The sequence below is a fragment of the Oncorhynchus masou genome, chromosome 18 (assembly GCF_036934945.1).
Source record: "Oncorhynchus masou masou isolate Uvic2021 chromosome 18, UVic_Omas_1.1, whole genome shotgun sequence".
Classification (NCBI taxonomy): domain Eukaryota; kingdom Metazoa; phylum Chordata; class Actinopteri; order Salmoniformes; family Salmonidae; genus Oncorhynchus; species Oncorhynchus masou.
Window position 1 is genome coordinate 26,065,329 of NC_088229.1, and position 15,000 is coordinate 26,080,328.

The window sequence follows — 15,000 nt, forward strand, 5'->3', positions numbered from 1 at the left end:
CATACAGTTGTTGATGTGTGTGTGTGTATCATACAGTTGTTGATGTGTGTGTGTGTATCATACAGTTGTTGATGTGTGTGTGTGTGTGTATTATACAGTTGTTGATGTGTATGTGTGTATTATACAGTTGTTGATGTGTGTGTGTGTGTATCATACAGTTGTTGATGTGTGTGTGTGTATTATACAGTTGTTGATGTGTATGTGTGTATTATACAGTTGTTGATGTGTGTGTGTATATCATACAGTTGTTGATGTGTATGTGTGTATCATACAGTTGTTGAAGTGTGTGTGTGTATCATACAGTTGTTGATGTGTATGTGTGTATCATACAGTTGTTGATGTGTGTGTGTGTATTATACAGTTGTTGATGTGTATGTGTGTATTATACAGTTGTTGATGTATGTGTGTGTATTATACAGTTGTTGATGTGTGTGTGTGTATTATACAGTTGTTGATGTGTGTGTGTGTATCATACAGTTTTTGATGTGTGTGTGTGTATTATACAGTTGTTGATGTGTATGTGTGTATCATACAGTTGTTGATGTGTGTGTCTGTATCATACGGTTGTTGATGTGTGTGTGTGTATTATACAGTTGTTGATGTGTATGTGTGTATTATACAGTTGTTGATGTGTGTGTGTGTATCATACAGTTGTTGATGTGTATGTGTGTATCATACAGTTGTTGAAGTGTGTGTGTGTATCATACAGTTGTTGATGTGTATGTGTGTATCATACAGTTGTTGATGTGTGTGTGTGTATTATACAGTTGTTGATGTGTATGTGTGTATTATACAGTTGTTGATGTGTGTGTGTGTATTATACAGTTGTTGATGTGTGTGTGTGTATTATACAGTTGTTGATGTGTGTGTGTGTATCATACAGTTGTTGATGTGTGTGTGTGTGTATTATACAGTTGTTGATGTGTGTGTGTGTATTATACAGTTGTTGATGTGTGTGTGTGTATTATACAGTTGTTGATGTGTGTGTGTGTATTATACAGTTGTTGATGTGTGTGTGTGTATTATACAGTTGTTGATGTGTATTATACAGTTGTTGATGTGTATGTGTGTATCATACAGTTGTTGTTGATGTGTGTGTGTGTATTATACAGTTGTTGATGTGTGTGTGTGTATTATACAGTTGTTGATGTGTATGTGTGTATCATACAGTTGTTGATGTGTGTGTGTGTGTATTATACAGTTGTTGATGTGTATGTGTGTATCATACAGTTGTTGATGTGTGTGTGTGTATTATACAGTTGTTGATGTGTATGTGTGTATTATACAGTTGTTGATGTGTGTGTGTATTATACAGTTGTTGATGTGTGTGTGTGTATCATACAGTTGTTGATGTGTGTGTGTGTATTATACAGTTGTTGATGTGTGTGTGTGTATTATACAGTTGTTGATGTGTGTGTGTATTATACAGTTGTTGATGTGTGTGTGTGTATTATACAGTTGTTGATGTGTGTGTGTGTGTATTGTACAGTTGTTGATGTGTGTGTGTGTATTATACAGTTGTTGATGTGTGTGTGTGTATTGTACAGTTGTTGATGTGTGTGTGTGTATTATACAGTTGTTGATGTGTGTGTGTGTATTATACAGTTGTTGATGTGTGTGTGTGTATTATACAGTTGTTGATGTGTGTGTGTGTATCATACAGTTGTTGATGTGTGTGTGTGTATTATACAGTTGTTGATGTGTGTGTGTGTATCATACAGTTGTTGATGTGTGTGTGTGTATCATACAGTTGTTGATGTGTGTGTGTGTATTATACAGTTGTTGATGTGTATGTGTGTATTATACAGTTGTTGATGTGTGTGTGTGTATCATACAGTTGTTGATGTGTATGTGTGTATCATACAGTTGTTGAAGTGTGTGTGTGTATCATACAGTTGTTGATGTGTATGTGTGTATCATACAGTTGTTGATGTGTGTGTGTGTATCATACAGTTGTTGATGTGTATGTGTGTATCATACAGTTGTTGATGTGTGTGTGTGTATTATACAGTTGTTGATGTGTATGTGTGTATCATACAGTTGTTGATGTGTGTGTGTGTATTATACAGTTGTTGATGTGTGTGTGTGTATTATACAGTTGTTGATGTGTATGTGTGTATCATACAGTTGTTGATGTGTGTGTGTGTATTATACAGTTGTTGATGTGTGTGTGTGTATTATACAGTTGTTGATGTGTATGTGTGTATCATACAGTTGTTGATGTGTATGTGTGTATCATACAGTTGTTGATGTGTGTGTGTGTATCATACAGTTGTTGATGTGTGTGTGTGTATTATACAGTTGTTGATGTGTGTGTGTGTATTATACAGTTGTTGATGTGTGTGTGTGTATCATACAGTTGTTGATGTGTGTGTGTGTATTATACAGTTGTTGATGTGTGTGTGTGTATTATACAGTTGTTGATGTGTATGTGTGTATCATACAGTTGTTGATGTGTGTGTGTGTATCATACAGTTGTTGATGTGTGTGTGTGTATCATACAGTTGTTGATGTGTGTGTGTGTATCATACAGTTGTTGATGTGTGTGTGTATTATACAGTTGTTGATGTGTTGTTGATGTGTATACAGTTGTTGATGTGTGTGTGTGTATCATACAGTTGTTGATGTGTGTGTGTGTATCATACAGTTGTTGATGTGTGTGTGTGTATTATACAGTTGTTGATGTGTATGTGTGTATCATACAGTTGTGTGATGTGTATGTTGTGTATTATACAGTTGTTGATGTGTGTGTGTGTATTATACAGTTGTTGATGTGTATGTGTGTATCATACAGTTGTTGATGTGTATGTGTGTATTATACAGTTGTTGATGTGTGTGTGTGTATCATACAGTTGTTGATGTGTGTGTGTATTATACAGTTGTTGATGTGTGTGTGTGTATTGTACAGTTGTTGATGTGTATGTGTGTATCATTATACAGTTGTTGATGTGTATGTGTGTATCATACAGTTGTTGATGTGTATGTGTGTATTATACAGTTGTTGATGTGTATGTGTGTATTATACAGTTGTTGATGTGTGTGTGTGTATCATACAGTTGTTGATGTGTGTGTGTGTATCATACAGTTGTTGATGTGTGTGTGTGTATCATACAGTTGTTGATGTGTGTGTGTGTGTGTGTGTGTATTATACAGTTGTTGATGTGTATGTGTGTATCATACAGTTGTTGATGTGTGTGTGTGTGTGTGTATTATACAGTTGTTGATGTGTATGTGTGTATCATACAGTTGTTGATGTGTGTGTGTGTATCATACAGTTGTTGATGTGTATGTGTGTATCATACAGTTGTTGATGTGTGTGTGTGTATCATACAGTTGTTGATGTGTGTGTGTGTGTGTGTGTATTATACAGTTGTTGATGTGTATGTGTGTATCATACAGTTGTTGATGTGTGTGTGTGTATTATACAGTTGTTGATGTGTATGTGTGTATTGTACAGTTGTTGATGTGTGTGTGTGTATCATACAGTTGTTGATGTGTATGTGTGTATCATACAGTTGTTGATGTGTGTGTGTGTATCATACAGTTGTTGATGTTTGTGTGTGTATCATACAGTTGTTGATGTGTGTGTGTGTGTATTATACAGTTGTTGATGTGTATGTGTGTATCATACAGTTGTTGATGTGTGTGTGTGTGTGTGTATTATACAGTTGTTGATGTGTATGTGTGTATTATACAGTTGTTGATGTGTGTGTGTATTATACAGTTGTTGATGTGTGTGTGTGTATTATACAGTTGTTGATGTGTGTGTGTGTATTATACAGTTGTTGATGTGTGTGTGTGTATTATACAGTTGTTGATGTGTGTGTGTGTATTATACAGTTGTTGATGTGTGTGTGTGTGTCATACAGTTGTTGATGTGTGTGTGTGTATTATACAGTTGTTGATGTGTGTGTGTGTATTATACAGTTGTTGATGTGTGTGTGTGTATTATACAGTTGTTGATGTGTGTGTGTGTATTATACAGTTGTTGATGTGTGTGTGTGTATTGTACAGTTGTTGATGTGTGTGTGTGTATTGTACAGTTGTTGATGTGTGTGTGTGTATTGTACAGTTGTTGATGTGTGTGTGTGTATTATACAGTTGTTGATGTGTGTGTGTGTATCATACAGTTGTTGATGTGTGTGTGTATTGTACAGTTGTTGATGTGTGTGTGTGTATTGTACAGTTGTTGATGTGTGTGTGTGTATCATACAGTTGTTGATGTGTGTGTGTGTGTGCATCATACAGTTGTTGATGTGTGTGTGTGTATTATACAGTTGTTGATGTGTGTGTGTGTATCATACAGTTGTTGATGTGTGTGTGTGTGACCACAGGATACCTAGCTTGTTTTTTCAGTCATATGAGATTCATCCTAACTGTAGAGTAGAAAACAGTGTCACACATCTGATTAGGACAGTGCTGTCGGTCAATATAACGACTTAGTCTAGCTATATACTTTCTCCTTCTTCCTCTCATCCCTCTTTTCATCTAATCTACCTGTTTACCTGTTTCCGCTCTTCCTATCTTTCTGTTTTCATCTCTTTCCCTGTCTACCTCTCAGTAGCTGTTGATAAAGGATGAATAGTCCACAGTCACCCATCCTAATCAGCCTTGTATCTGTCCCTCCTCCTCTCATTCACCTCTTCAACATGGAGATAGATGTTGATAGTGGTTAGAACAGAAATATGTGAGACTGAGAGGAGGTTGTTAGGCAAGGACGGCCATTTTAACAGTCTATGAATGTGTTTTTGTTCTGTTTATTTGTTTTCGATTCAATGCAGTGACTCAATCACTCGCTCTGTCTCTCTGTTTGCAGGTGTCTGTCGTGTGTCAATGGCTCGTTCCCCTGCCACTGGTGTAAATACCGCCACATGTGCACTCAGAACGCCAACGACTGCTCCTTCCAGGAGGGCCGGGTGAACGTGTCAGAGGTGAGAGATCCCCCTCTGTCCCAAAATACTGCACATGGTCTCCCTGTGTAACAACCATCTCTTCAGCAACACATTACAGTGATGACACCAGTCAGTGTCATAGCCACTCATACACAGTAAAACCTTTCACAAACATGCACGAACACACACTCACACACACACTTCCTCCCGTTGATGAGAGTGATCCACGTGCTGGCTGATGTCCAGTATTCTCCAGCTGGGCTCTTGGTATTGTCGACCCACCATGCCTGGGCCTCAGAGTGAAGCTATGAGTGGTTCAGCAGGAGCAGTTTAAATAAAAACCAGTCCTGGATTTATGCACTTATAAACAGGCCAGGGTGAATGACTATGCAAATTGTATCGTGTTCTACATTTCCAAATGTTGCATTTGCATGAAAACCAATATCAATCTCATCCCCTGCTCTCTCTCTCACCCTCTCTCTCTCTCTCTCTCTCTCTCTCTCTCTCTCTCTCTCTCCCGGCCTGACCGTGGAATGCCTAGACAAAGTGCACGCTCTGTGGTGTTGTAGAAGAGTGAACTGTTTACTGACACTCCATCACACACACGCACGCACGCACGCACACACACAAACACATTTACACACTGTACAAAAATGTACAAAACAAATCACAAACTCAGTCACACAAATGCCAACTATAACAAACAAACTAATTCTCCTTCACCCTCCAAACCTTAATCTCCCAACCCACTGATCCCTGTGACAATCACCTATTTAAAAGTGTAAATTCACATTTACATCCATGTTAAGTGACCTGGGGGGACGTGAAACCCTGATCTGTTCACACACCGGGTTCTGCTGTTCAGTGCTTCGAGCATCTGGGAATGCACCTGATGTATACATGTGTTTGTCTTGGCTGCGGGCAGAGTAGGTTCCTTATCTCTTCGCTGGCGGAACACCTTTCCCATGCTTCTGGGTTACGTTGTGGTTTATTTATGATATTAATTGGTCATGAGGTATCCTACCTCAATCCAATTAAGGGCCACGGCTTTTATCGCGGTACATGCTCTCTCTCTCTCTCTCTCTCTCTCTCGCTCTCTCTCGCTCTCTCTCGCTCTCTCTCGCTCTCTCTCGCTCTCTCTCGCTCTCTCTCGCTCTCTCTCTCACTTTAAGAGGACATTACATATATTTACAGCTTGGTCTCATAGACTAGACATAACATAGTAAATTAGGATGATATGTTAGAAAGATAGTAATGTGTCTGGTTGGCGTGGTTGGGTAGGTGTTTAACCCGAATGTCTTGCAACCCAAAGGTTGTGTGTTCGAATTTCATCACAGACAACTTTAGCATTTTAGCTAATTGTAACTTCTTACTACTTTTTTTAGCATGTTATCTCAACCTAACCTTAACCCTTTAACCTAACTCCTAACCTTGAACCTAACCTTAACCCCCTAACCCTTAGCCTAGCTAACGTTAGCCACCTAGCTAATGTTAGCCACAACATACACTACATGACCAAAAGTATGTGGACACTTGCTCTTCGAAAATCTCATTCCAAAATCATGGACATTAATATGGAGTTAGTCCCCCTTTTGCTGCTATAACATCCTCTACTCTTCTGGGAAGGCTTTCATCTTGATGTCGGAGCATTGCTGGGAGGACTTGTTTCCATTCAGCCACAAGAGCGTTAGTGAGATCGGGCACTGATGTTGGGCGATTAGGCCTGGCTCGCAGTCGGCATTCCCAATTCATCCCAGTCAAGTTCTTACACAACGATCTCAACCAACCATTGATCAAAGGTGTTTGATGGGGTTGAGGTAAGGGATCTGTGCAGGCCAGTTAAGTTCTTCCACACCGATCTCCACAAACCATTTCTGTATGGACCTCGCTTTGTGCGCAGTGCATTGTCACAATGAAATAGGAAAGGGCCTTCCCCAAACTGTAGCCACAACTTTGGAAGCACAGAATCGTCTAGAATGTCATTGTATGCTGTAGCGTTAAGCTTTCCTTTCACTGGGACTAAGGCGCCTAGCCCGAACCATGAAACAAAGCCCCAGACCATATTCCTCCTCCACCACACTTCATAGTTGGTATTATGCATTTGAACAGGTAGTGTTGTCCTGGCATCCCCCAAACCCTGTTTCGCCCGTGTGGGTGAAATAGCCAAATCCACTAATCTGAGGAGGTGTCCACATACTTTTGTATATATGGTCTATTACACGTATCATACGTCTATCATATGTATGTCGTGTATCATACGTCTATCATATGTATATCGTGTATCATACGTCTATCATATGTATATAGTGTATCATACGTCTATCATATGTATATCGTGTATCATACGTCTATCATATGTATATCGTGTATCATACGTGTATCATATGTATGTCGTGTATCATACGTCTATCATATGTATATAGTGTATCATACATCTATCATATGTATATAGTGTATCATACGTCTATCATATGTATATAGTGTATCATACGTCTATCATATGTATATCGTGTATCATACGTCTATCATATGTATATTGTGTATCATACGTGTATCATATGTATGTCGTGTATCATACGTCTATCATATGTATGTCGTGTATCATACGTCTATCATATGTATATAGTGTATCATACGTCTATCATATGTATATAGTGTATCATACGTCTATCATATGTATATCGTGTATCATACGTCTATCATATGTATGTCGTGTATCATACGTCTATCATATGTATATCGTGTATCATACGTCTATCATATGTATATAGTGTATCATACGTCTATCATATGTATATAGTGTATCATACGTCTATCATATGTATATCGTGTATCATATGTCTATCATATGTATATCGTGTATCATACGTGTATCATATGTATATCGTGTATCATACGTCTATCATATGTATATCGTGTATCATACGTCTATCATATGTATATAGTGTATCATATGTCTATCATATGTATATCGTGTATCATACGTCTATCATATGTATATCGTGTATCATATGTCTGTCATATGTATATCGTGTATCATACGCACATTCATAACATTGTATGAATTGCAATCATATGAAGTGTAATTCATAACATGTCATCGAAATGGATGATGGATATCCACAAATGAATAAAACCATACAAAACGTAACATATCATACTAATTGGAGTTTCTCTGAGATACGTTTATTATATTACGTTTACCCCTGAGTCCAGTTTAGGATTAACATTCTGTTACTGTAAAAACCAATGCTCACTTTCTCACTGCTTGCAAAGCTCCAGTGGAAAACGCAGCAAAGTGTTTAATCTCAGAGAAGAGCATTTGGCATGTGTTCATACAAGGTGGTGGAGGGGCTAGGCTGTGGGGGGGCTGATTTGGGGGAAAGGTTGTGTGAAGGAATTAAGTAACTCTCTAACAGAGCGTAGAGTAAAGGGGGCACAGTTAAGCAGATAAAATGAAGTGTGTTGGTGTTGTGGTGTTGGTCAAAATCGAAGACTAAATATGGCATCAGTCGTGGTACTGTAAGTCAATCGGACAGCTTGTTGTTCCCCCTGAGTTCAGCTGTAATCCAACCAAACCACACACATACTCTGTACTCCCAGCACTGATATGTTTCTCCTTTTGGTGCATAGGTTACCATGGTTACATGGCCAGTCCATCTCAATAGGCGTGTTACACACAGCTGCCCTTATTTTATGTTGCACAATGCCCATGCCTCCATTTTCTTTCTTTTTTGATGGACTTTTTATGCACCGTTGTCGATAACAGAAAGAGTTAACTTGAACCCAAAATGTTTACAAAACAGTAGATTTCAATGGAAAATGGGTTTTGAGTGGGAAGGAAAAGTATGCAACATTTTGACATTATGTGTAAATAAGTCAGAGATTTATTCCATTATCGCTCATTTGCCAAGTCACTCTCAACTGTTATCTTTGTGCCCACTGATATGCCAAAATGCATTTCTCATAGTTGTGTGTCCACCAGCATTGTAACTAAGTCCTCGATGTAATGAGTAACATTTGCAAATCAAATGTATATCAATCAGCATCCGCACGACAGACGATAAACAAAGGCGCACATTAAATCCGACCAGGCAGAAAATTGCTCGAGTAAAGCCGCACTTGAGAAACCCATCAGGAGAAATGAATAAACAAACAAACAAACTAACATTGAAACAAACTAATGTGTTGTCATGGACAGTGGCTGTGGGTTTGTTGGTCTGGTAGAAGTAGTGGCTGTCTGTCTCTCTGTCAGTTTGAAGCCAGTCTCCAACATTGGGATGGAATCAGTACAGAATTGGGATCAGTCAAAGGTTCAAATCTCTGATAGGAGATATATAATATACATACAGTTGAAGTCGGAAGTTTGCATACACTTAGGTTGGAATCATTAAAACTCGTTTTTCAACCACTCCACAATTTTCTTGTCAACAAACTATAGTTTTGGCAAGTAGGTTAGGACATCTACTTTGTGCATTACACAAGTCATTTTTCCAACAATTGTTTACAATTACACTTATAATTCACTGTATCACAATTCCAGTGGGTCAGAAGTTTACATACACTAAGTTGACAGCCTTTAAACAGCTTGAAAAACTCCAGAAAAGTATGTCATGGCTTTAGAAGCTTCTGATAGGCTAATTGACATCATTTGAGTCAATTGGAGGTGTACCTGTGGCTGTATTTCAAGGCCTACCTTCAAAATCAGTGCCTCTTTGCTTGACATCATTGGAAAATCAAAAGAAATCAGCCAAGTCCTCAGAAAAATTGTAGACCTCCACAAGTCTGGTTCATCCTAGGGAGCCGCTCATTAAGGAAAGGCTGCTCATTAAGGAAGAAGCCACTGCTCCAAAACAGCCATAAAAAAAACAGACTACGGTTTGCAACTGCACATGGTGTCAAAGATTGTACTTTTTGGAGAAATGTCCTCTGGTCTGATGAAACAAAAATGTAACTGTTGGCCATAATGACCATTGTTATGTTTGGAGGAAAAAGGGGGAAGCTTTCAAGCTGAAAATCCCCATCCCAACCGTGAAGCACGGTGGTGGCGGCATCATGTTGTGGGGGTACTTTGCTGCAAGAGGGACTGGTGCACTTCACAAAATAGATGGCATCATCTGGATGGACAATGATGTGGATATATTGAAGCAACATCTCAAGACATCAGTCAGGAAGTTCAAGCTTGGTCGCAAATGGGTCTTCCTAATGGACAATGACCCCAAGCATTTTTCCAAAGTTGTGGAAAAATGGCTTAAGGACAACAAAGTCAAGGTATTGGAGTGGCCATCACAAAGCTCTGACCTCAATCCCATGGGAAATTTGTGGGCAGAACTGAAAACGCGTGTGCGAGCAAGGAGGCCTACAAACCTGACTCAGTTACACCAACTCTGTCAGGAGGAATGGGCCAAAATTCACCCAACTTATTGTGGGAAGCTTTTGCAAGGCTACCTGAAATGTTTGACCCAAGTTAAATAATTTAAAGGCAATGCTACCAAATACTAATTGAGTGTATGTAAACTTCTGACCCACTAGGAATGTGATGAAAGAAATAAAATCTGAAATAAATCATTCTCTCTACTATTATTCAGACATTTCACATTCTTAAAATGAAGTGGTTATCCTAACTGGCGTAAGACAGGGAATTTTTATTAGGATTAAATGTCAGGAATTGTGAAAAACTGAGTAAATGTATTTGGCTAAGATGTATGTAAACTTCCGACTTATCCAAAACCTGATTATACCATAAGTCCCTATGGAGTTCCTTACATTCAGTTACACTGTATTATATCACCCATTAGGGAATAATGGGTGATACTTTTCCTTGTCCAATTTAGAACCATTAGAGCAGCTTTGGCTGTACAGATGTAAAAATGGAGAAGTCTGGATAAACTAACATGAGTCTATCTGCTGCTAATTAGAAGATGTATCAAAGTGACAGAGTGAAGTAATGTGCATCTCTGTTCTCCTCCTGCAAGATACAGTATTACACGCTAGGCTAGCTTTGGTTGACTCTTATATGGTAGTTAATGCATGTTGTCATTGATTGTAATGAGATAGCATGTGTAGAGTTGCATATCGGTCTGATAAAGTATGTACAGGGCCTTTAGAAAGTATTCACACCACTTTGCTTTTTTGTTATGTTACAAAGTGGGATTCAAATGGATTTAATTGTCTTTTTTTTGTCAAAGAATACTCTGTAATGTCAAAATTAGAGAAATATTACAACATTAGATAAGTATTCAGCCCCCTGAGTTAATACATGTTTGAATCGATTGCAGTTGTGAGTCTTTCTAGGTAAGTTTTCCACACCTGGTTTGTGCGACATTTGCCAATTATTCTTTTAAAAATTCTTCAAGCTCTGTCGAATTTGTTGTTGATTATTGCTAGACAACCATTTTCAGATCTTGCAATAGATTTTCAAACAGATGTAATTCAAAACTGTAACTCTGCCACTCAGGAACATTCACTGTCTCAGTGGTAAGAAACTCCAGTGTAGATTTGCCCTTGTGTTTTAGCTTATTGTCCTGCTGAAAGGTGGATTCCTCTCCCAGGGTTTGGTGGAAAGCAGACTGAACCAGGTTTTTCTCTCGGATTTTGCTTGTGCTTAGCTCCATTTATTTTTTATCCTGAAAACCTCCCCAGTCTTTAATTATTACAAGCATACCCATACCATGATGCAGCCACCACTATGCTTAAAAATATGGAGAATGGTAATCCGTAATGTTGTATTGGATTTGCCTCAAACATAATACTTTTGTATTTAGGACAAAAAGTTCCTTGCTTTGCCATATTTTTTGCTTGTGAAATCTGGTTTCCTTCCTCTCCAACAATAGAGTTAAGAAGGACGCCTGGAACTGGGTGTATTGATACACATTCCAAATGAATAACTTCACCGTGCTCAAAGGGATATTCAATGTCTGCTTTGTTTTACCCATCTGCAATAGGTGCCCTTCTTTGCGAGGCGTCGTACATTTCGCTGGTCTTTGTGGTTGAATTAGTGTTTGAAATTCACTGCTTGACTGAGGGACCTTACAGAAAATTGTATGTGTTTTGTTGGTTACAGAGATGAGGAAGTCATTAAACAGATCACGAGAGAGAGTCCATGCAACTTATTATGTGACTTGTTAAGCACATTTTTAGTCCTGGACTTATTTAGGCTTGTCTTTACAATTGGGTTGAATACTTATTGACTCAAGGCATTTCAGCTTTTCATTTTTAATACATTTGGATTTTTGGGGGAAAAACATGATTCCAATTTGACATGATGAGTTATTGTGTGTAGGCTAGTGACACAAAAATCTAAATGGAATCCATTTTAAATTCAGGAAGTAACACAACAAAATGTGGAAAAATGCAATAGTTTCTGAAGTTACTGTTTTCATGCATTTAGACAGACATCCTCAGTGCCACCTGTCTCTCCTCCATGTCTGCCAAGCATCTTTCCTTCCTTCCCTCAAATTTACAATCTGTCTCATCTGGCTTTTTTCCCCCTCTTCCCTCTCTCGTCTCTCTGATGTTGTGAAAGCATTTCTCCTGTGAGTACACACAGGCATGCACACACACTAGAGGAAGTGTGTCCAACGACGACGTCTTGGGAAGCTGCAGTAGCGCTACAGTAAACAGACTGTGAACAGGCGAGGGAGGAGAAGGCCTGCCAAAGAGCCCCGGCTCCAACTCTCCGCCCTGCTCAACTTTGGCTGTCTCCATCCCCAATGTCACGGCTCAGAACAGACCAGCCAACTCCATCACTACTGCAGCCAGCCTAACGGAATGGGACAAACGTCCGAGACTGTAGCTTTAATTCTTTGGAATGTTAAATTAGCGAAAGCCGGTACCTTGGTACATGGTCTCTCACCTTCCGCCGTTAGATATGGGTTCTCCCCACTGTGCTGCGACACTGGCACTGGACAAACTTCTTCTCTAGCTCTCCCTGGCAGGGGTAGCTGAGTGCCAGGCTGCCCTCCCTTCGGTTCTCCCAGGCGCAGCCCCCTGCTCAGGGATCCAAGCCGGCCACTGATCTCGCCTACTTTAATTATTCAAAGTGTATTAAATCTTCATTTCTAGATGCCTCAGATCGTTCTAATGGAGGCTGGGGATCATTTCTACACAGAGGAGAGGAGTTGAGATCCTGGTGAAGGCTTCTTCATGTGGGGTTTGGTCCAATGACACCACCAGGGCCAGCTCCACTTCCTGTGTTTTCTCTTTAATAATTCCCAGTCATCTAATGCTGCTGTCCTAGTTCTCCCCTTCAGAGAAAGTACTGACTCTACAGCTCCCAGCATAATACGTGGTCAGTGATCATGTTTCATGTTTGGTGCAAAGCATGTTCTTTGTACAGTTTATACAATATCCTTAAGAGTATATTGACCTACCCGTGTGTCAGTCTTAGTAACACAATGAAACAATCCCCATCAAAATGAGTCGGTTTCAGCTTGAGATATGTTTGTTGTTGTTGCATGGGCTGCGTGTCAATTCAACACCGCTGACGTCGCCCTTCCACGTCTCCGTTGTAAAGTGGCTGAGCTCCAGTGGTGTTTATCAGACCATGAGACATCCTCACCAAAACGTCTGTAGCATCCCAACCGTTTGGCTACAAACTATTATGACCAGTCTATGGAGAGATGAGACTCTCCGTTTTCCTCTACGACCCCCACAAGTGTCATGGGACTCATTTGAAGGTAACCCATACAAACAAATGTAAAAAAGTATGGAGGTAGTTTAGTGCCAACAACAACAAGGGGTTAAATATGTGTCCCCCAAAAAATGTAATACCTAAAGGGGTCCTAAAACTCAAAATCAAACAGCTTAGTTATCAAACAGGTATCAAACATTTTTTATACAATTATTTGATCAAATATTGAATTTGGACGTTAAGATCCACCCCCCCCCCCCATGAAGATTCAGTTACAGTATGTGGATACTATCTGTGACTCCGTAGCAGATTTCTGACCTGGCGTATCTCATCTCTCCCTACTCTCCTTGCTCCTCCACATTAGGGCCCAGGAGTGGGCAGACACTCCAAAAGCCGTTTCATGGTTCAAATTCCCTTTCATTTTACCGCTGAGCTCCTCTGAGAGGTTCATGGTGTCCTATCAAGCATAGTTCTATCACCGTGTCTCACTAGAGGAAGAGACCTTGGGAACTTTCTTCATGCTACCCATCGAGTGTTACTCTTTACAACTTTCGTCTCACTAATATAATTACATAGTTACATAATATAGTTCTGTTTATTGTTGTTTGTCACACTGTTGTCTTATGATCGAAACACAATATCAATTGTCTGAGCTTGCTGAGTTTTTCCTAGCATCAGATATGAATAGCACCCTGTGTAATGAGCTGGTGTATCTGCAGTAACACACACCTCTGGGAGTCGGTTCTGAAAGCTTAAATCGATTTATCACATTTATTCAAGTCTCTGCATGCAGCCCAGATACAGTTTGACAGAAACAGACAGGCCAATCTCTGATAAAAACAAAGCCCAGAGTTCCATTTTGTTTGGCTCTAAACAGCTCAGCTCTGTCCAAATGAAGAGGCCAGCAGGGCACAATTGGATTCTGTAGGGAGCGGTAGGCAGGCCTGAAATCACTGAGAGGGCTTGGTTGTGTTGATGGATATGATATGCTGCTCGCTGGCCCCCTTGACCTGTCGGCACATTATTCTTAGGAGAAATCTATGGGGACGTGTATTGGCTCGCATGAAACCCAGCAAATCTCAGAGTGAGATCATTTTATTCAGCATCGCTCTGTCTGTGTCTCCCTTGAGAGAGACAGTCATCATATCAGAGTCCTTTTTAGCTCTTCCCCTCTGTCTGTCTCTCATTCCCCTCTGTCTGTCTGTCTCCCGTTCCCCTCTGTCTGTCTGTCTCCCGTTCCCTTCTGTCTGTCTCCCGTTCCTCTTTGTCTGTCTCCCGTTCCTCTTTGTCTGTCTCCCGTTCCTCTTTGTCTGTCTCCCGTTCCTCTTTGTCTGATGTGGGTCCTGCTCCTTGCTCATGGGATGTATCAGTGATGCAGTGGTTTGTGTCTGTAATATTTATTTTTCATCTAGACAAGACAGTTAAGAACAAATTCTTATTTTCAATAACAGCCTAGGAACAGTGGGTTAACTGCCT

General features: G+C 39.8%; 1 pseudogene; it reads left to right on the forward strand.

Annotated features, from left to right (window-relative positions):
* Positions 1-15,000, forward strand: part of LOC135504308 (plexin-A1-like) — a 283,703-nt pseudogene that overhangs the window by 182,880 nt on the left and 85,823 nt on the right.